The following is a 21185-nucleotide window of genomic DNA, read 5'->3' on the forward strand; positions in this document are numbered from 1 at the left end:
CCTTTGACCGAGTATCGAGATAAAAATATCGACGAGATATCTCTTGGGCGCGACCAGCTGTCGTTTGACACGTTAAACGTTTCCATGAGAAGTGGGATGCTTCCGAGCGAGAATCTACTCACGATCTACCATCTATTTCGTTTCGATGAGGTGGCTGTACCGATAAAACAAACACGATTCGCATTTACGTATCTACTTGAACAGACGTTTGGCAAGGACGGGTACTCTTTCCATTACCACGTGTTCTACCCTTCCTTCCACGATTCGTTCGTTCATCTAACAACGTATTCCTTTTCGTTGGAGGGTAAGCCGGGGCGTTACCCTACTCTCTAACTCTCATTGATTTCCCGGCTGGCGAGTCGCTGGGGCGGGAAATTAAAACTCTGGTTTCCTTGATCACGCCAATACTGAAATAAACGGTACCCACGACGGAGCGTATAAATAGATACTTTTCTTTGTATTCACTATGGAATACGCCCTTTCGCACTCCTCACGCGATGGTATCTCGAAGTCGAATTGAGTTGGGAATCGAGACGTTCCCGAAAATTCTGAATTTGCTTCGAAATGGGATCGTGAGAGAGTTTTGTGGTAACGCGAGCATTGACTATGTGTAGATTACGTCTAAACGAGTAATCACGAGCGATATATATTTCAAATAAAACGGTTTTAATATGCGTGCCTCTCACAAAATCTCACAAAACATTTTATTCGTACGTACAGAATTACCTTCAGGCAAATTATTCATTAAAGAGTCACAGACAGTTTTGACGTGTATTTATAGTTAAGTGCGAGTCCGTAGCGCGCTTTCTTGGATATAAAATATTTAATCGATTGATGGACTGCGCGTTCTACATCTGAGGCGGATATTTTCATCAAACTAAATTGCGTATTAATCCGCTGTGCTTTTACAAGGCGTGCATCCAACGTGTTCGACAAACTGATCGATTCCATTGTTCTTTTCTGCTAGCTGTGATATAAAAAGGATCGCTCAATCAAAAATATTGCGTGTGTGCGCGTGCACGTATACGAGAAAGAGAGAAGAACGGAGAGAGAGAGGGCGGTAAAAGAAGAGAGCGGTCTTCCGTATTCCATCTACGTCGATAATGAGCGCAATTAACACGCCTAGACGACGAGGCGTGCGCAACCGGCTCGATTATCGAGTACGCTCGTTCGACTCGTTTCACGCTTTGCGAGTCCAAGCGACCAAGGAAACGAGTCATTCATGCCGGCCGAGCGTAAGAAGAGAAAAGTGGGAAACAATCCCGCTTAACGTCTTTATTGGCATAAAGGTAACGCCTACGACGGAGAGCAGGAAGAGAATGGTGCACTCGGTGTTTATTCGCTGGTGACGGCGACGTGGAACACCGTCGACAGATTCAGAGAAGAGACGGCGCATTCGTCCTCACTTTGCAACCTTTCTGTCTCTTCTTTTCATTTTTTTTGTTCCCCTCGCTATCGTCTGTCTCTGCAAGAGTGCCGTAATCCGACACTGCGGTTTGACCGCCTGCAAACCCGACCGGAGATCTGCAGGCCTCCCGCGAAGGTATCCTCTTCCACGGACCGCGTCATTACGCAAGCATCAAGTATCCCTTCGAGCGAATTTTCGAGGACAATACCTTCAGTCTCGCGCAGAGCGACTGCGCTGGCTGAGATGCAGAACGGAAGTGGATCGAATCCGAATGGATGGGAAGTAATGAATTGCGCATCGAGAGGCTTCGGAAAATGCAGATGAATTTATAAATCCATTTAATACATCTTCTTTCCTCTTTCGATGTCTGTATTTGAACATCAATAGAATTCCAAAACTAAGATATTTTGTAGAATTGTCAGTTTCTCATTTTGCGAAACTTTATGCCTTGCACTGCCTGTTTCAGCGATCGTGGACTTGTTGCGGCGCTTTTGGCAACTACTTACCGGACGATCAATGCTTGTTTCGACGAAACGATGCAAGCCATTACTGTTAAGTTCCTTCCAGGTGAAATGCACTTTAACGTTGCGACGCTGCGACCCTTTTTGCAGCACTACGGACAGGACAAAAGAGAAAGAAGCAATAGAACGATGCAGAAAATAAAACAGCGCGAACAAGAATGCAGGGCAAGTATAAGGCGAGCTTTATTCTTGTATTTCGTGTACTTTGTACGTGGAAATATACATGCACACCGTAACAACAAAGAAAATTAAGAATTTGAAGCAATAAATCAGTTTATGAAATATTAAAGAGCAGCGGAAGCAAAAGTTTATCCACGGCACGACGAAATTTATTCGACGGTAAATTTATTCGTCTTCGGAAAGGGGCGGGGGGAAATAATGGCGTTTAAACGAGAATAATAAAAGACGTTTATAACACTATGAACGTCGTTGAACACGGTCCATTTTTCATATCTTTAGCGTCCGTTGGATAGTTGCACTACCGTGTCTCTACATTTTTCCTGAGTCTTTCTTCTTTGAGCTCTATAACACATTGCCGCGTCTCCGTCCCTCGGGGCATTTTGGAGCAAAGAAACGCGAGAGCGCTCGTAACATGGCGATCGAGGTAACTCTACAATTTTTACAAATAAAATCGTAAACCTTCCTTGTTTGCGGATATTCTGAATATTTATTCTCCTTTGCTCCGCGCTTTTGTTTCCGTTTCCACTATGAAGTTCCTTTGACAAGTCTTTGCCCGATGTGGATTTCACCTTTCAAGAATGTCGATAGAGAGCTAAAATCAACTAGCAAAGGAATCGACATCTAAGATATTGCACCGTCCTTTGAGACTGTCGGTGATTTATTCCAAAAGATTCCCTATACCATGTATCTCATTTCGAATAAAACTCAAACGGAGATTAATTACGTGATGGAAAAAACACGCGTGTAATGCGATAATGCGAATAATAAATTTTATTTACATATCACGAACGGTATCATATAAATCTGCATATGAAATGCACGTTGAGCACAAATGATTGTATCAAAAGCAAGAATATAGGCTAAAAATGCACAAACAATATCGTGTAAAATCTCTACATTAAATCGCGCGTGTGTGTCGAGCGAGAATAATTGCATCAAGTGTGCGCGAATGTGAACCAGAAGCGAAATAAAATATTTTCCCAGCGTAATTTATAATCAGACCACTCTCGCCGATATGTCCAGTCAATGCATCTTGCTCGGAACGCGAAGAGTGTTCGGCCCGGGATAACAAATCGGTCGGCCCGGAGAAATATATGTACCCACGTATTCGAGAAGCTGCTATGGCTCGGATCCCATGCAAATCCAGAAAATACCAGACGCAATACTCGTCGAAACGTCCATTCTTGTGAACAGTTCTATTTAAAATCGATTCGACCCGCCTCTCGACTTCATTCTCACATACCTTGAGGAAACCGGCGACTACAAAATGAGTATTTAGATTATCTGCACAGTCGGACGAGGCGGATAAAAAAGCGAATGAGGCAGACATTTGGGTTTGTGCAATAATTAGACGTATCGCGAAAGCGCGACGCGTAATATTCCAGGTAGCACAGAAATGTTTCATTTTCTTATCGTAAAATCAAATAATTTTGTGACACTTAGCAGACATTTCTTTGAAAATTATTCAAGCACGCGTTATAATCATCCGAGAATTACGTAGGTAATTAAAGCCGTAATTGATGACAGTCGCGTGGTTGCAATATTACCAAGAGTTGCACAAATCCAGACGGCTTCTAAGATATCAGTTACGTGGACCATGAATTTTGAAACTGTACGCGGCAACTGTCTGCAACACCGAATTCGTCAACGAAGCTCGGCAGAAATTCGTGTTAGGAGTAGACGGGCGTGCACGAAACGGCCAAATTTGCATTCTTGACCGCACAGAGAACACCCCGACACGCGGCCGCCAAAGCGGCGCGGCAAGGAGGTGAAGCTAAACTGGCACAAACGAGCTAATTTGCTCTCATTAGTGTGACTGCGTACATTGTCCTCGTTATGAACGGTGGTGTGTTAATTACACTTACACGTTGTCCGAACAGGCAGATAATGCATCCGGTCACCCAAGGTGCCGCGTCCGGAGTATATATAATAGCTACCTACGGAGAGAGAAACGAAAAGGACGATCTTCCATGCGACGTTGCGAACCGTTTCCATCATTTCCGAGTTCAGGCCGAGCCACCCCCGAACTTTTAAACGAACATTTTGATAATCCGTGAGAAATAAATTAAGTAATTTATTGGAGTAGCAGGTAACGCTTCTTTCTTATCGCTACTCGCAGCGAGCAAGTATTTAAAATCTTCGACCGAATTATTCGCGAGGAATTAATTACCTTTCAAATACGTGACGCATCACGCATATTTTATATCCGCATTGTTACATAATGCTGTTTAATAATAATTCTCTACAAAGTGCAAGATAAAATATGTATGTCCGCTGTGCACGAGCGAGAACACATGTGCAAAGACAATCAGTCCGAATAAATCGTATGTTCGAGGAGTGGCGCGCGGCAGCGAAACACGACGAAATAGGTGTTACTGTTCCCCGCGCGTTCACAGTTTCGTTACGTATTCCCACGAGAAAGTTTTCCTCGCCGTTTCATCTGGCGGTGCGGCACAGCCGTCGCGGTAACGCATGATGGTCGCGGCATTGCGCCGCATCCCGCCTCAACCTATCCGAGTTCCACGGTCGGCGTGCAGGCGAGCGACGGGGGATTTAGTTGTATTTTATTCAGCCACTTTATTCCCCAAGACTTGTCGCGGTTTTACATTTCCATCGGCTGCAGGCAGCAGCATGTGGCGCGCACCGTTCGCCATTTCTACGTGCACACGCCACGCACGTAGAACGTTCTCTCACACGAAGAGGAGGACAACGACGAGGACGATACCGCGGTAACGGCACCGACTCCTCGCTCTTCTCTGTCTCTCATTCGGTTCTCGCGAGTCACCTACACCACCGTGTATACCACCCTCTCCGGTAGTAGCGGTACACAACCGTCCTCGACACTCCGTCTTCCGTCCGCTCGTTCTTTCACTTTCCGTGCTGCAGCCACCCCAACTCTAGTCCACCCGCCTCACCTCCTCTTGTCTTCCCTTTCTTTCGTCGCCCATGACTCCAAGAATTTTACCGGGTCTCTCTTTTCCTCGACGTCCACCCCGCAGACTTCATTTCGCCTTATACCCTTCACCTTACTCCTTATTCCCTGGCTTCCGTGCGCCTCGGTTTTCCAGTTTTCCACCGTTTTCCCTCCGCGGTCTCCTCCGCGCCACGCGCGCGCCTTCCACGGTATCTTCATTACGCAGCTTTGTTACTACTCAGCGAGCTCACTTAATTCGCATAATTCGCGCAATTTCTCTCTTTCTGACACGCCCCCGTCGTTTTTCGTTTTTTTCGTTGTCGCGGCGCCAAGGGCGAGGGTCCACCTCCGAAACGGCAGGATCACGACACCGTCTCTAAGATGGGATTTCGGAAGATGACATTTCCTCGAGGATGACGAACGAGGGGAATAAAGTTTTGAATTTAACGAGTCCTCACGTCGTAAATGCGCATTGCGACAATATCGCAAGGAGTCTCGAGTTCCAAATTAAGCACAAGCTTCCGTCTTGCGTACGCGCGTACCGTTGCTGTATGTTAAAGTCTTATTCCGATTCCGTTTCCGTTAAATATTATTTCATTGATGCAGCGCATCAATCGGCATATAAAGAGTTTAACTGAGAGACATTCGCGTCGTCGTCGCCCCAGGAATATTTCAAGATCGTGCGCGCTTCTTCCTTAAGCAAAATGTAGAGGGAAGAAGAGACTTTCGCGAGACGCAACGCGTCCTTAGTACTTTGCCTGCCGCGGTATTCTTAGTCATTAATGACGGAAGACGTGCATCTTGGGTGCATCAAGGGGATTTCTTCCTAGGAACAAGAGATTTTCCCGCTTCCTTACCGCGTGCCTCCTTCTCCCTCTCTGTCTTTCTTGTGTGACCCGCGCCTATTTCTCTAGTTCTCTCCTTCGTACCGAATCTCTTCTACTTGCTCCCTCGGATGGAGACGTTGCGGTCGCTAAATGGATTTGTGCGCATTACCGTGTCAGTCTGAATGTGGCTCAACCCCCAGGGGAGAGAGATAGAGAGAGAGAGAGAGAGAGAGAGAGAAGAGGCCCTTTTTACCCTACCATTAGACTTTGTCGTGTCTTCATCGACACGCGTGAGCACACATGTATCACGTATCAACTAGTTAAATTCAATTCGATTATTAAACTGATTTATGGCTCAAAACTTTATTTCACAAAGATAGAAAAGATATGTGTGTGTGTGTATGTGTGTGGAAAGAGAAAGAAAGAGAACACACAATTCTCCACACAGTTATACGAGTTATTCCAATTTAACTCGCGCTTTCACGTAACTTGTAACTCGCAGCATTCGCCACCTGTCGTTAGTACTGCCGCGCGTTTTTCCCCCTGACATTTTCCATAAAATTACGGACAATTTTGCAAAGCCGAACGGTGTCTCGACCACCTGCGCCGCGAAGTTTCGTGATCGCATCACATCGGCGCAACTCTCGGTCATATTTATCGCGCCAAACGTTACCGCACGCTTTGTGCGCGACACCAAAAATATCGTCTGTGGCATCGGTGACACCAGTGCATCGGTGACACCAGTGCATCGCTGCCATGACTGGTTCAATTCGCGATATTGCTCGTGTATATCGTCGCCATTTCCTGAAGTCGGCTGGAAAGGAAATCAATAAGCGTATAGATAATAAAACTTTTGCAGTCCATTGTTACAATGGCGGATGGTAAAGATAGGCTTTAAAAATTTTATACTAGCACTTTTATAGCTCGCCAGAGTACATCACTTGATACAGTTTGATCTTCGCGGCGGGGCACTCTCCGTTGAATTTTTCATTCGCGTTTTCAAAATAGTTATATAATAGACACTTATAAATCAGTAAGAGGAAGTACTCTTTTAACGTCTCGAACAATATGTATTTGCGAAGTATCTTACATATATGGTAGATCGACACACATTTTCTAATATTGTCAAGAGATAGCAGAGATTACAGGGAATTGCGTTTGTGTTGATGCACGATCGTATTGCCTTCTAAATACAGCTGCGAAATGCATTTGCGAATAACTGTAATCTATATTTTCGTACAAACATAGTGGAATAAAACCATCCCCGTGTTATTTTTTTGGGCAACCAATATCGCGAAAAGCCGGAGCAAACAATAACCATGTCGGGCTTAACTGAATTTCAACACCCGCACTCGTCCGCATAGCTATGTATAAACCAACGTGAAATTGCTGTACATTACGGAATTAACATAAAAGCACATTTTTCTTCACTATCATAAATATCGAGAACGAGATTTTTTCGCAAGAACGTGATAAATATGCTTGAGGAAAGCTCTCTTGTGTACCTTAAATGTGTGCGATAATACTATTCCATACAATCTCAACCCTATACTTTAAAATTATAATCAATACAAATTTTTCTATTTGTTTAATTTATTTCATTCAAACAATATTCTGTTATATAAAACATTATTTTTATTGGTTAAAACTAGTATTGTTTCATTCTATTAAATAGTATTATTTGAACAAAAAACACTATTATTTGAACTAATTTTTTTGACCAAATAATATTTCGTTTGATTACGTTAAACGTTACTCAGTGAAATAAAACAGATCTTTGAATAAAAATGACATAAAATGTATTTGATTTAAGTAACAAAGTTGTTTCTTTCAGGATCGATTTCTTCTCTGAGGATCGATACAAGAGACAATTGTTCAAAATAAAAATGTCAAGTAACGGGCAATGTGATTTGGTATCGCCGTTATCAATTACAAAACAAATTTTTTTCATTATTTGGAACTGGATAAGGTGTTTCTTATAAATGTTTTGATAAAAACGATGCCGCAAGCCCATTTTCACCAGCACGTCAGGTTTCCGAAATAATTGAGATTTAATATGCAAAAAATATTTCATTTGCACATTTTAAATTTTCTTGTAAAAAAGATCAACGTTATTTTGATACAATAATTATTTTGATAAAAGATAACATTAACCTTTTTTTAATAAAAAAATCGCAAATATCGCAAAAAAACATGTTTTACACATTAAACCTCAATTATTTTGGGAACCTGATGGTGAAATGGTACGGCATCGTTTTCAGCATTCAAAAATTTATAAGAAACACCTTCTCTTAAAAAGTTTAAAATACTTTTAAAATAATTTTTGGTTGTAAACTAGTGTTATTAACGTGATTCCTTTTTAATCAGTCAAAACAGTCGTGCAGCTTCGCGAAGACGTCAGTGATGATCGTGTTTATCTTTCACTTTCCGCCCATGCGGGTGTCCTAGGTATGAGCACGCGCCAGTACTACTCTCTTTTAGGATTCCCCGTGCGGTATAATGGAGTGATACGAAACAAAACAGAGAAAACAAAGGAAACCGCAGGCATGAGAGTGGATTTCTGGCTCGGACCAGCCACGTGCTGGCGTTACCGCAGAGCATACGCCAGCATACGCGGCCACGAACGGTACACGCGTACACCAAGTGTACACCAAGAAGATGTAATGGACAGCTGGCAATTCTCATACGAATGAAAATTGCCTGGTAAAGAGCGCCGTTGCGGTTGATAAGTATACCGCTTAGCACGTTTGCTATAAGTGATAATGGACGAATGTTACATTGCCGTAACGTTGTCGCTGAACGGTAAACGTTTCCCATTACATACATTTTTTCTGACAATACACAAAGATTTATAAATAAAATAATTACAAGTTTCAAATTATTAATGAACCACAAATAATTCGATTAATTAACCACGCGACTTTGATACTGAGAACGCCAAACCGGCTAAACATGCCTTTGTTACGAATATAAACTGTGCAAACGCCAACTCTGAAACTGTACATAACAAAAGATTGCTATTTATCGACTATTAGCACTTGCCGCTCTTTCGCCAATATTGACACGCATGCATATCGCGCGTCACCTTGCCAGCCAAGCCGCGCGGCCGAAGCGGATAGCGATAGGTCGATCGCGCGCAATGTTAATTCCTGAATTATTCCCGCTGAATCGAATCCCCATTTATTAATTAACTAGCGGCACGGAACCTGCCGTGGCCTGACTGGCTGGCTGGCTGTATCGGCGTACGGCGTGGGATGCGCGCTTCTGCAACGGCAGAAGCGCGGCGACACGTATTTCCGAGGAAAATTGGGCTGACATGCCGCGCGTGGAATACACATTGGGAGTCGAGAGTCAGTCGATTCGATCGTCGGACGATTGCCTGTAATGCCGGGTACATGTAATGCAGCAGCGGCGCGTCACCGTCGCAGGAAACCCGAGCTAACGAGGTTCGCTATGGTACTGCGGCATCAAGGGAACCCGACATCGTCTGAATGCGAGGGACCGCCATGTAAATGAATTAATACATCGTTACAACTCGGGCAGTTGTAATATTTATCGCGCATTGTGCTATAGCGACAGCGGGGATCATTCTATTAGACCGCAATTCCCAATCCGAGAGTGGTAGAATCAAGCGCGACGCTGCGCACGATAATTTTAGGGGAAACGTCTGGAGGAATATTCGGAGTTTAAAATCCGACTCGCGATCATCGGATCTCGAATATTGATTTATTCAATTTGATTTTTAATATCAAATTTTTCACCATCGGTGATAAATACAGCACGTTGGTATCCGATCTTGTAATTATAATAATTCGATTACGCATTTTGTTACGTATTTACTGCTTAACTTTTTCGTGACAAAGTGTCCGACGGCATCAGATAAACTGACACCATGCATTTCGGCATTATCAGGGGAGTCTATGACGCTGGGCATACCAAGAATTAATGCATAAACGAATTATATTGCGCTACCGCATCGGCTAATTATAATATTTATCAGCACACCCCGGAGCATCGTTTTCAAGCACACCCGCTCGTACCATCCCGAAACCGGAGGTTAATGTACACGCACACGCGTGTACTCTTGTACACCATGAAATACCGAGTACGTACACGTGTATCATGCGCGACGCGTATGGCTTGTATACGCGTGTGCGTGCATGCGTGTAATGTACGCAGGAATGCGTGCGCGGATGCGCGCGTACGCCGGCCTGCACTCTCCCGTTTAATATTTTAGCGCAGCCGCCACCGACGCTGCGCATGGGTTTCGGGCGACACACGTCCTCTGCGACCGCGCGTCGCCAATTCCCATGGGTTTATTGAAACAGCGGATGGACGCGTGCGTCGGGAACCCCGAACCTGCACCATGAATACACGCTATAGCGATGCCGCGCCGACCCCGCGTTCCTTCGCACAGACCCGCGCTTGAAGCGTAGAATAATTTTGCTTTTACTTTTTTTCCACGCGAATAAAATCACACAACGACTCGTTCGTCATATAGATGCGTATTGTAGGTGCTTTGTTTTACTTTTTCACAATTTCTGATAAGCTTCTAAGAACTGGCAACCATAAGAATGTTTAAATAGGAACGATCAAAATTGAAATCAAACGTTCGTTAAGAAACTAAAATAAAAATTGATTTTTATTCGTTGTTTTAACTCGAGAAATAAGTAAGATACAAATCGCAAGTCTCTTGAAAATCGATCTAAATGAAACCACACTTTAGAGATTTACAACAAAATATCATTAAACGAGAATTAATAGATCTGCAATATTTATTAAACGCGTTAATGCATATAAAATTACGCATAAAGACGCGAAAAGAGAATTTCGGTCAATTCGCTTCCCGCTGCGATGCTTCCCCGGCCACGAAACGGTTCGCAGGCGCGCCTCTGTCGAACCGTCGTTCACCAGCATGAAGAACTCTCGCCGATGTACCGATGTTAATCGAGCGTTCTGGCGGTCGTGGAACCACCCAAGTAGAGAGACGCGGGAATGGGCAACACGTGTTCGCAGACGTGTTCGGGTAGCAGGCTGTTTCGCACGTCACGATTAATCTTACATGCGTTCCGCGAAACGCGTCTCGCACGGCGAACACGGACACGGCGTGTGCGATCACGACACGGAGAGGAGAATCGCAGTGACACGAGCAGTCATCGGTTTAACGAGACGACGGGGAGATGAAGACCCGTCCGTCATCGCGACGAAAGGTGCGCGCACCGGATGCTGCGGGGGACCAACTGATCAAGTCGCGACGACCTTTATTGGATAAGTCGGATGTTTCGCGCGGTGAATTTCTCCTTCGGCTGCCGACAGTTAACTTGTTCGTACTTCTTCTGACGTGAATCCGGACGTGGAATCGCCCCGAGAAGACGTCCTCCTCTAAAATCGCGGCACATAAAACGCCGGGTAACTCACATCGCGTCTACAGCGTCACGGCCGTCCCAACTTTGCGACGTTGTGTTCGCGAAAATAATAAAAAGAGTAATACATCTATAGAAAAGAGGGATTGGACAATGCGTAGCGTCTCGGAATGACTGTACACGTTTCTCCGCGCAGATTGAAGCAGCCCTCGAGAGTGATGATTAATCAAGAGCGCGACGTCTGGCCCGCGATTCATCGTGACGTGTTTATCCCGCTGGTAATTAATTACGAATCACGCGGACTATCTTCCAGGAACGCTTTTGTTGCGTGATACGAGCCGCGGGCCGCGGCGTTGTTTCGCGGTGCCCGAAAAGACGGCCATCCAACAAAATGCGCGTCAAGCCGGGACAAAGGGCGAACGTCATTGCCGAGCGCGGATACAGAGAGAGAGAATGGAGATTGCCGTGGCCGAATAGCGCGAGGCGGAGGCGCACAATTTGTCAAACGCTGACGCTAAGCCGCTAACTTTACCGTGTAGCGTCATAGCTCATCTTACGAAACCCCGTTGCGAGACTTCCACCTTCCCGTCGTCGCTGTCGTCTGAAGGATACCGCGCGGATCCGCCGGTTGTCTCGCCAGCGAGCGTCTCCCTTTGCTATCGCGAAAGCTCTCGTGCTCGCTCGATGAACACGAAGGGATTCACGGCTAATTGTATTAGCCAACGCCAGAATTGCAGGATAACGTTTGAAGTACATTGATTTTCAATTCGAAACTTGTCTATAATTTTAATTTAATTTGTTCTTTTGTCGTTATCCTTAATCCTTGTTATGCTGAACAATTATTAGTCGCGGTCTGTTTGCTTTAACGGCGCTGTCATTTACAATATTCGCAGTCGAAGAAATCTACTTCGACTGTTCCTTCGGCCGTTTTCTACGTCAGCTGAACTGGCGATCCTGCCACATGCATTAAAGAATTTGAAAAATTGAGCTGCCCTACATCCGGCTTCGAACGGCGAGGCTGCAAAGTGAATTCGCAAGTGGGAGCAGCCTGGAAAATGACGTATACGACAGTTGGCAACTGTCCTGCGGTTATTGGAAGCGTATACAGTGTCGTTCGTTGGAACTCGTGACGTTTCGACTATCGGGAAAATTATTAGAGGATAGAAAGCGGTGGTGGAGTGAATGGTCGGTTAAATGACAGCCACCTACATGTGCTCCAAGAGTCCAATGCAGCGTGTCCTAATGAATTTCGGAACTCCCGGAGACGCCCCGATTTCTCGTGTCCGAATCAACGGAGTTCCCTAAGTGTCCTACATCAGACGTTAGCAGCGAGCGACTATTGCCCGCGCTAATTCACTTCCGGTCTTCGTTTGGATCCTCGTTTAAGTCCATTTGAATATCTCATAGGCGAATTTCCCTGTCGCGAAATTTCGAATTCAACATTTGAATCAGTCTTTCCCAGAGATACGAGTATTCCCTTCATCGCAATGCTACAGGTAACACATGTATGCGGTACTAATGCTGAGCGCGTCTCATCTGGGTCCGCGTTGAAGAATAAACTTCGCTGATACGATGATGTGTGCACGATGATGTCGATGACGCGGCAGTATCTGGCAGCGGCGAATCGATAAACCCATGTTTGAGTGACTACGTCTCAAACAGTCGCGCCTTGCTAATCGCTTTCACCGACAATATATACCCGGACGAGTACACCTACAAGTTGGATCATCAACTTGCTGCGTGTGGTCCCAACCGCTCGATGAGTTACACGAACCGAAGACTGCGAAACTGGGATACAAGCGCCATATGTAGAAGCGGAATTGGCGTAACGTCGCGCTACGACATAATTGCCGGCGTTTCGTCCCATTATACGCTATTATTTGTCTTTGCTCGATGCGAGCCGTGACAATCGACAACGCGCGCTGACAACTTACGCACACATGATTGTCACGAAAGAAAAGCACGGGACGCGTTAATGCACACTTGATTGTATCGCACAGTGATGGCACGTAAGGACGTACGTAACGTTCAGAGAACTCGTGCGCGATGCCTCCTCGAGGCATTTATCATCCCTATTTATCTCTCAATTATCCGACATTAGACCGCTACGAAGTGGAAACACCTCGTTTTCCTTTCGGTGCGCTTAATTGCCAGTCGGAGCAGCTTGAACAACATCGCGTAACCGATGGGCGATGCATGGGTTACGGGGCGGGTAATAACACGTTTGCCGTGTCAGTGACTTAGGGATGGAGCAACGGGGTTAAGTGGCCGACGAATGTAGCAGCTGGCACGGGCGGAACTCGTCTTTCCTGGCCGATCGCGAGATCGATCCGGCACAATGCTGGCAAAGAGAGAGAATAAGAGAGAAAGAGAGAGAGAGATGAAATGCGCGCGCGCGGTCCATGGATGCCTTTGGCGACACGGACAATCTTGGGATTCGGAGTGCGGGAAAGTCGTTGTGCCCGGTGATTACGGTTAAACCGTCAACGGTGCCGGCTGGTTGGCTCCGAAGTCGGTGCCAAATTACCAACATGGGCGCGAGAACCGTAGGGACCGCTTTCCTGTCCAATCTAAACAAGCGGAGCATAAAGTTACCAACTTCGCCGACGCCGCCTCTCCTTGTCACCGCCGCGCCGCCGGGCGCAGCTTGGACGGAAGTGAGGTGTCCGGGCGATACACAACGAGCGAGCTAAATAAATTAAGGCTGGCGATTCGCCGGAAACCGTCGGGGCACTTTTTCCCCCGCGATGTGCTCACTCCGATTCTTCTTGAATCGCGTTCATGTAACATGTTTTCGTGCCTTCCGTTCCGTTCGCGTTCTGTAAAACCGAACGCAACACGAGCAGCAGCGGGATCATTATCGCCCCGAAAGTTGATCCCGAGAATAAGCACTAAACAGTTGGTTCTTCCTCGGATCGAACGTGCGAAATGACGTCCCGCTGACCCACTTCGCTTCTCTTTATCGGAGAATGGAAATATTACTCGCAGGTAGAGCCTGTCCACTTCACTTTCCGGGATTATTTCCTTCCCCTTCGTCGATTTTCTCTTCTTTTCATTTCTGCTTCTCTCTTTTTTGTTTTTGCCTCCCGCCGCGCCGTCCGCGTCTTTACGACCCCCCGGAGAGATCGATGCTTCCGCCTCGAGATACTCGCGTTACCCCATTTTCTAGGACGGCACTCGACCATAAAGGGAGATAAGGAGGGCGAAGTTTCGCGCGGGTAAAAACTTGTAATGCCGTAGCTCGCGCGCGCGTGCCCGTCTGCATCCACGGCCATTTAAAATCCGTAAATTTTCATAATGCCTGTCGCCCGAATTCCGCGCGACTCTCGCCATTAGTAAGCGCGCCCACGTCGCTGAAGACGCCGATACGTTCGCGCAAGCATCTCATGATGTTAATGCAGGCCAGTGCACATTCTGCCCGCACATGATTTCATTTAGCTCGAGTCGAGCGAGTGCGTAAAGTCAACTCTAGCGCATGCATAAACGCGCCGCCATGCGCCGCGACATAAATAAAAGTTACATGGTGCGCGGTACACGGAACGTACGGTGACTTGGAAACTTCGCTCCTCAACTTTGCTCTTTGTTAAATTGTTAATTGTAAATATTAACGAGTTTGCGCGCGTGCGCGCAAGTTACACCAGCCGCACTTCACCACTTTGGCCACGTTAACGCGTTAACTGCTTAAAAAATACTAAAGTGCTCGTGGAGTAACCGCGTAACTCGAGACTTCGTTTTTCCGGCTCATGTGAGATCTGCATTGTGTTTTGTTAATTATGATCCGCTTGGAATGTCTCATACCGCGCGGCTTGTTGACTGTCGACGATATTATTAAAGGTAAGATTAGGATTCTCGGATGATGGTGCACGAGCTATTCTCCATGGATATAATGGTAATTAGTCTTATCTGCAACCAGCAAGATTGCACGAGAGGGCTCAAGCAAGCGGGAGGACGGCGGCGGCGGGGGAGAGGAGGGAGGGAGAGTGAGTTTCCAGACTGAATTCCTGCGCGTTTCTCTTTGCGTCTACGGCGTTGCCTAATATCCTATGTCCTGACAAAATCTAACGTCGGATCTCGACGTTCCCGACGGCCTCGGGGAGAATGCCAATTTCACTTGTCCGGAAACTAGTTTTGAACGAGTTCGATTATCTTTGCCGGATATAGAGAACCCGGCATTAGCAGAAAAACTTCTACGACCGTGTCTAATGAATGCGAAATGGCGTCACGAATGCTGGAGCAGCATCGATCGATCTTGGCTGATGGATCAATAGATCGTCGATACTTTCGTCGGCTACGTTCGAATATTGTCCACTCCCTCCGTTTCACTTCCACGCATACGCAATAATATATTTGTTCTGTTTTTCTATTTTATATTTTTCTGCTGTTTTGTGTGTGTTGTACTGATAAGTAAGATTTTTTTGATAGATGGAACATATTAAATATGGTTTATGGACGTGTACGCGCACACTGTTGTTATTCAGATTAGAGAACCTCAAGTAAGAGTATGGACATCGTGGATTTAATAATCTTGAATTTCAACTATATTATAATCTTATTTCAATATTATAGTTGTCACCTGAAGAATATAATATAATTATTTTCTCGACTAGAAAATACGTCAAATAATAACGGAATAAGATCGTGGGCGTGGAGGTAAGAGACGTATTTTCACGTTGACGGGATTATATCTTATATCTATTATTTATTATATGCATAATTATCACACTCTACTAAATTGTTAATCTCCACGCGAAGACAGCCGCGCGATGGTAATCTAAACTGAACATAACGCACAACGCGAAAACAGTTTGAAAATATGTTATTTTCTATTTAACATTGTTTCCTTTCTATTCAAGAAAGTTATTCTTAAATAATAAAAATATATTTTTCTTGATTGAACTATACAAAATTGCTTTATTCAAAAATTGTTTTCTTCGTTTAACGTGATATAATTTCATTATTTCATTTTAGTTGAAATTCAAGATTATTAAATTCTTTTACGAAGATTATAAATTGTTGCGTATATACAAGTATATAAGTTTTGATGTGACACTTTTTTTCTGTGTATCTAAATAAAATACATCTTTGTTAGAAAAAGAAATTGCACCTAACATTAATTGTGAAAATAACAATATCTTTATAAAATAAATATTCCTGGTGGAAAAATTTATCATATTTTCTAAAAGAATTGGAATGTTTCTCAGAATAAATCAGAAAATCTAAAAAAATTTGAAAAATCATTACTTTTTATTATGTTTTATAAATTTTCATACATAGAGATACTGAAAATTCTCATCCAGTCATTTCTGAAAAATATTGAGAAAATAATTTTTCAGAATTTTTCAGAAATAACTGGATGAGAATTTTTAGAATATTTCAGTATCTCTAAGTATGAACATTTCTGTAAAATAGTAATAATTTTTGAGAATATTTCTGATTGTCTAAGTTATGAGGAATAAGAATCGTTCCAATTCTAAAAAACATTCTGAGACATCCTGAGAAAATCTGAGAAATTTTTCCACCAAGGATATCCATACTGCTCGTTTTTCTGCATTTGTTGGCAAAGTTGCCATGTAACATCCTCTTTTATCCTTATTTGTACAACCTCATACACAACACCCAGTCATTTCGCTTACTTTTCTCACATTAATATTTTTAACCTTAAAGTAAGGAAGGTTATATTGTATACTCCTCATAGATAGTGACCATACGAACGCCATTTTCGATCCACGATGTCCATACTCTTACTTGAGGTTCTCTAATTCAGATTAACTTCAGATTTCTTCTTCACCGCGCGGCATAAGTCAACTCCGAAGTTTGGGTATTTCTTTAACAAGATCCAGGACAACCTACAATGACTAACTATCCCGTAGAAACGTTTTAGAGCGCGCATTAGCCCACGGCCGGGATTTATCGTCGGAAGGCTCGAATTATTCTACCTAGCGTTCTCGTTCCCGGGCTCGTTCATTGACACGATATAAACTCTTGCCACTCGCGCGACGCCATTACACAAATCATTTTCGTGTAGCGACGCCATCGTCGTCGTCGTCGTCTGCTTCGGCGTATTCGAGTCGGCAAGTGTTTCTGGAGAAGCGGGTGCACGTACCTATCCAAACAGCGCGGAAGTTTGCAAAGGGTTGGATTCGTGGGGCTGACGTAGGGTGGCTGTACAGCAGTACAGCGGGGAAAAGGTAGAGGGAGAGGATTGGCGCGCGGCAACCGGTGAAACTCGGAAAAGAGTGGCGTGCATTTCGCCGAGGACGGTTTTAGAGACAATTGAGCTGGAGCTTGTTGCGTACAAAAAGCGGTCGTAAGCTATCGTACCTACGCTCTCGGAAACGACGTAGTCCGCTCCCATTCTGCGCCACGACGCATACATACACGTATGCATGTATATTATATATACGTATATTACGAGGGTGTCTTTCAAAGATCTTTCCCGCGTAAAAAAACAAAAATGTATGTGAACTCGCGTATTGCTTAAATATATTACGAGCGTACGCATCATTATAATTCCATATTGCATTTAGAAGCCCCTGCCGGTTCTCAAAGCGGATATCGATATCATGTCCTGCAATATAAATTATTGTAACGATAGAAGTCATCGTTGCTCAAAAAGTTGCTCGCGATATTATTCACGATATTGTTCGCGAATCGCGTGGCATAATGTAACTTAATGTCATATAACGAAAGTAGCACATATAAATGCACATATATCCAATATGAATAAATAAATAAATGTCTTTCTGCTACTTTTGTTACCGAAAAACACACATATATGTATAGGACGGAGAATACCAATATCTTCTCTGCGCCAGATTCGCTCTCCGCCGGCTCTCTCGTTTCAGGTACATAGACAGGTGAACCCGAAGGACAGCGACAACGAGACGCTGGGGGAGAGGGTGGAGGAACGGGCAGATTCGAGAAAGAAGGACCTCTCGACGATTCGACTGCGCAGTCGAGGCACTCCACTCAAATTATTTACAGACAAGCACGGGGGTTCTTCTCTTTACGGTCTCATTTTGTTTTTGAGAAGAGGACGAGGGGAAGAGGGGACAAACGGACGAATTTTTGCACACTAATGCAAGGAACCTCGATAAGTGCGTCCGGACTGACATCGAAAAATTTGCATCGATCTTGAAGATGGTGATGAAGGAGAGCCTTTTTTCCCCTTTTGCTTTCCGTCGTTTATCTTTCGCTTGTCGGATTTCTTACAGATTTTTGTACGGTGAAATGAGAAAAAAAAGAGGGATGAGAATTGAAATGAAAGAATTTTTTATAAGTAACGTGAATCGCCAAGAAATATCGATGCTGCGACGCCCATAATCTGCATCATTCTGTTTGCGGGATCCGGAATGACAAGGAAATCTTAAACCCAACGGGTCACCGATTTTGCTGAAATTTTGCAAGAATATAGTATTGTAAGGAAATGATATGAGAAATAGGCTGGTAATAACGACGCTCGAGTTGATGTAATAGATATTGTATTATTGAAAATATATTGGCATGGTTATATAAATGTATAAAATGAGATAAAACAACAAAATCACAGAAGTAAAACGTATTCGTAACCGTCGTAATTCGACCTTTCGCTGTCGATCTTCTATTCTATCCCGACATCTCGCCTGTCTGTCTATCGATCTCTCGTTTCGTCAGTCGTATTGTAATGATTATGAAAATAATTAGGCAATAACACGAAAACATCTTGTCAATAATAATATACAATAATACGTGCGAAAGACATACTCATCATGTACCAGGCTCAATTATTAAGTCCTTACACTCGGTCTATCTACGCGAGCGTTCGCCCCGAATGTTCGCCACTGTATTTGTATAGAAGTAACAAATGCTATTCAGAGACGATGCAACTCTCAATCGTTTATGAAAAATCGCGGTGTAAATTTTAGTGCTACTACAGTGAAGCGTCAATCAAGTATCAGCTTAGCGCAGCGGTTTAGAGATGTGGAGGTATACTGTGAATTCGTGCTCCGTCTTTAGCATATTATTTTTTTCTTTTTCACACAATACTTTTTTGTCTATGAAGAAAAATATGTAAAATACAAGTATTGCGTGTAATAAATATGTCTTGATGATTAAATATTGGCAATTTTTACTCGCAAAAGTTTAAGGCTTCTCACAAAAAACGATTCATAACCGGGAAGAAAACTTTTACAGGCCACATGGTCGCTGGATATGCGTGCAGGTTTCTCTCCAGATATAAGATAATTTCTTTCTCAATTTCATGAGAAACAGTATCATAATTTCATATATTTTATAAAAATTAGATTAGTTGCATAATTGATTATACGTTTGCATATCTAAATTGTATAATGAATATAATGACTTTACATGAATGTAGCGTATTTTTTCACGATGGTAACTTTTCAATTATATTCTATAATGTTCTAAAATTATAAAATATAAAATTATAATTTTATCTAATTTACACGAAGTGCACCGAAATTATACTATCTATGTTATTTTTATTCGTGCAGTGGATCCTTCTTCTATCATGACCAATATCGATTTGATTCTCGAACGGCTCTTTTCGCCAAATTATCTTCTCCAGATTGTAGAGGAAAGATAGAACAACTGATTCTTTTTTCATAGCCAGGATCATCGAGTCGGAATGCGAGAAAGTCAAATTGGCCATATCGTAAGACAGACTTTCATTCTTTTTACGACTGCCACTCGGTTAAGAAACTCGGTTAAGAAACGGAGGGAGGGAGAAATGGTATGTCGATATTTCCTTAGTAAAGTCTACGAGGACGGCAGATCCTCGAGGAGGAACTTTCGTCTTAAATAATTTTGCTCAGTGCGCAGAATTTTATCGAAAGCATAACCATAATTTCTTTCGTCGCCGCTCTCCTCTTGCCATCTCGCCATCGTCGCGAGATCATCCGCGATTCGACGACTCGTCGCACATCGCGGGATTCCTCTCGCCTGTTACCACCCCCTCTGTTCACTCCCTTTCACGATGAGGACGGCGCGATGACACTCTCGGCGCGTCGGCTCATGCGATATATGCGATATTCCTCGAGAGATCCCCGAAATATAATAGCGTGTCATTAGATTCTAATGTGTTTGCAGACACGTTCGCGCGTCGTCCGCTCGCCGACAACGTAGCTTACGAACCCGATACAACCTAATTACCGCGTGTACGCGCCGGTCTCTCGGCTGCGTCTAACCTGTTATTTCCACCCGATAGTACGGGCTAATGTAATTATATATCCATCCCGCTTTTGATGCGGCTTTAATCCCGTTCTCTCTCTGCCGACATAACGCCTCGTCTCCCCCCCCCCCCCGAACTCCGCTCTCTTCTGCCATTTCCTTTCCCTCTTTTCCTGCTCTCACGCGCTACCTCCTCCCTCTCACGCGGGTGCGCGAGTATTAACGAAACGAAACAACGAATTTCCGGTCGTTGTTCCGCGTTTAATCGCCGTATCGTGTTTCGATGGTTTCACCCGTGTACCAAGTGTACGTCTATGTGCTTTTTTTTTAACCGTGGAGTCTCAAAAACGGTTGAGGCAATCAATTTCCCGCGATGCGTGATATCGTATGTAGCGCAAAGGGTGCAACGCTCGTTTCGTGCAATGAACGGCGCGAACGCGAGAAATCAAATAACGAAATTATTAATAATTACACGGAGATATTGTTTCACGTGAATATCTCGTGTGTCGGGATATTATTCAGGGCAAGATTCTCGTACATGGATTGTTTAAAGATCATTTTACAAATGATAATAATAGTAACAATATACGAACGCTTGCAATGAGCTATTTCAATTTGAATGTGCAACCAAGCTGAACTAACACATTTTTGATCTATTATTATCATGTTGTGAAGCTGTTAAATGTGACTCGACGAGTTTTATAGCGTCAAGGTTTTATTAAATTAAACTTTATCTCGATCATTCGAGTGAATCGTAATTTTCATTCATTTAATTCATTTATTTAACAATTAATCCCATTATTG

The 21185-nt window shown here is 43.9% G+C and overlaps 1 protein-coding gene across 9 annotated transcripts in view; it reads right to left on the bottom strand.

Moving 5' to 3' along the window:
• LOC105283503 (teneurin-m) overlaps positions 1-21185 on the bottom strand; it is a 603501-nt gene that overhangs the window by 456751 nt on the left and 125565 nt on the right. The window contains exon 1 of one of the 9 annotated variants that reach the window (XM_026972360.1): positions 1915-2172. The exons of the other annotated variants lie outside the window; for them this stretch is intronic. The gene's annotated coding sequence lies outside the window, so the exon portion shown is untranslated. Of the gene's footprint in view, positions 1-1914; positions 2173-21185 lie in introns of those variants that run through there. 9 annotated transcript variants of the gene reach the window in all.

This window comes from Ooceraea biroi, chromosome 1 (genome assembly GCF_003672135.1).
Source record: "Ooceraea biroi isolate clonal line C1 chromosome 1, Obir_v5.4, whole genome shotgun sequence".
NCBI classification, from domain to species: Eukaryota; Metazoa; Arthropoda; class Insecta; order Hymenoptera; family Formicidae; genus Ooceraea; species Ooceraea biroi.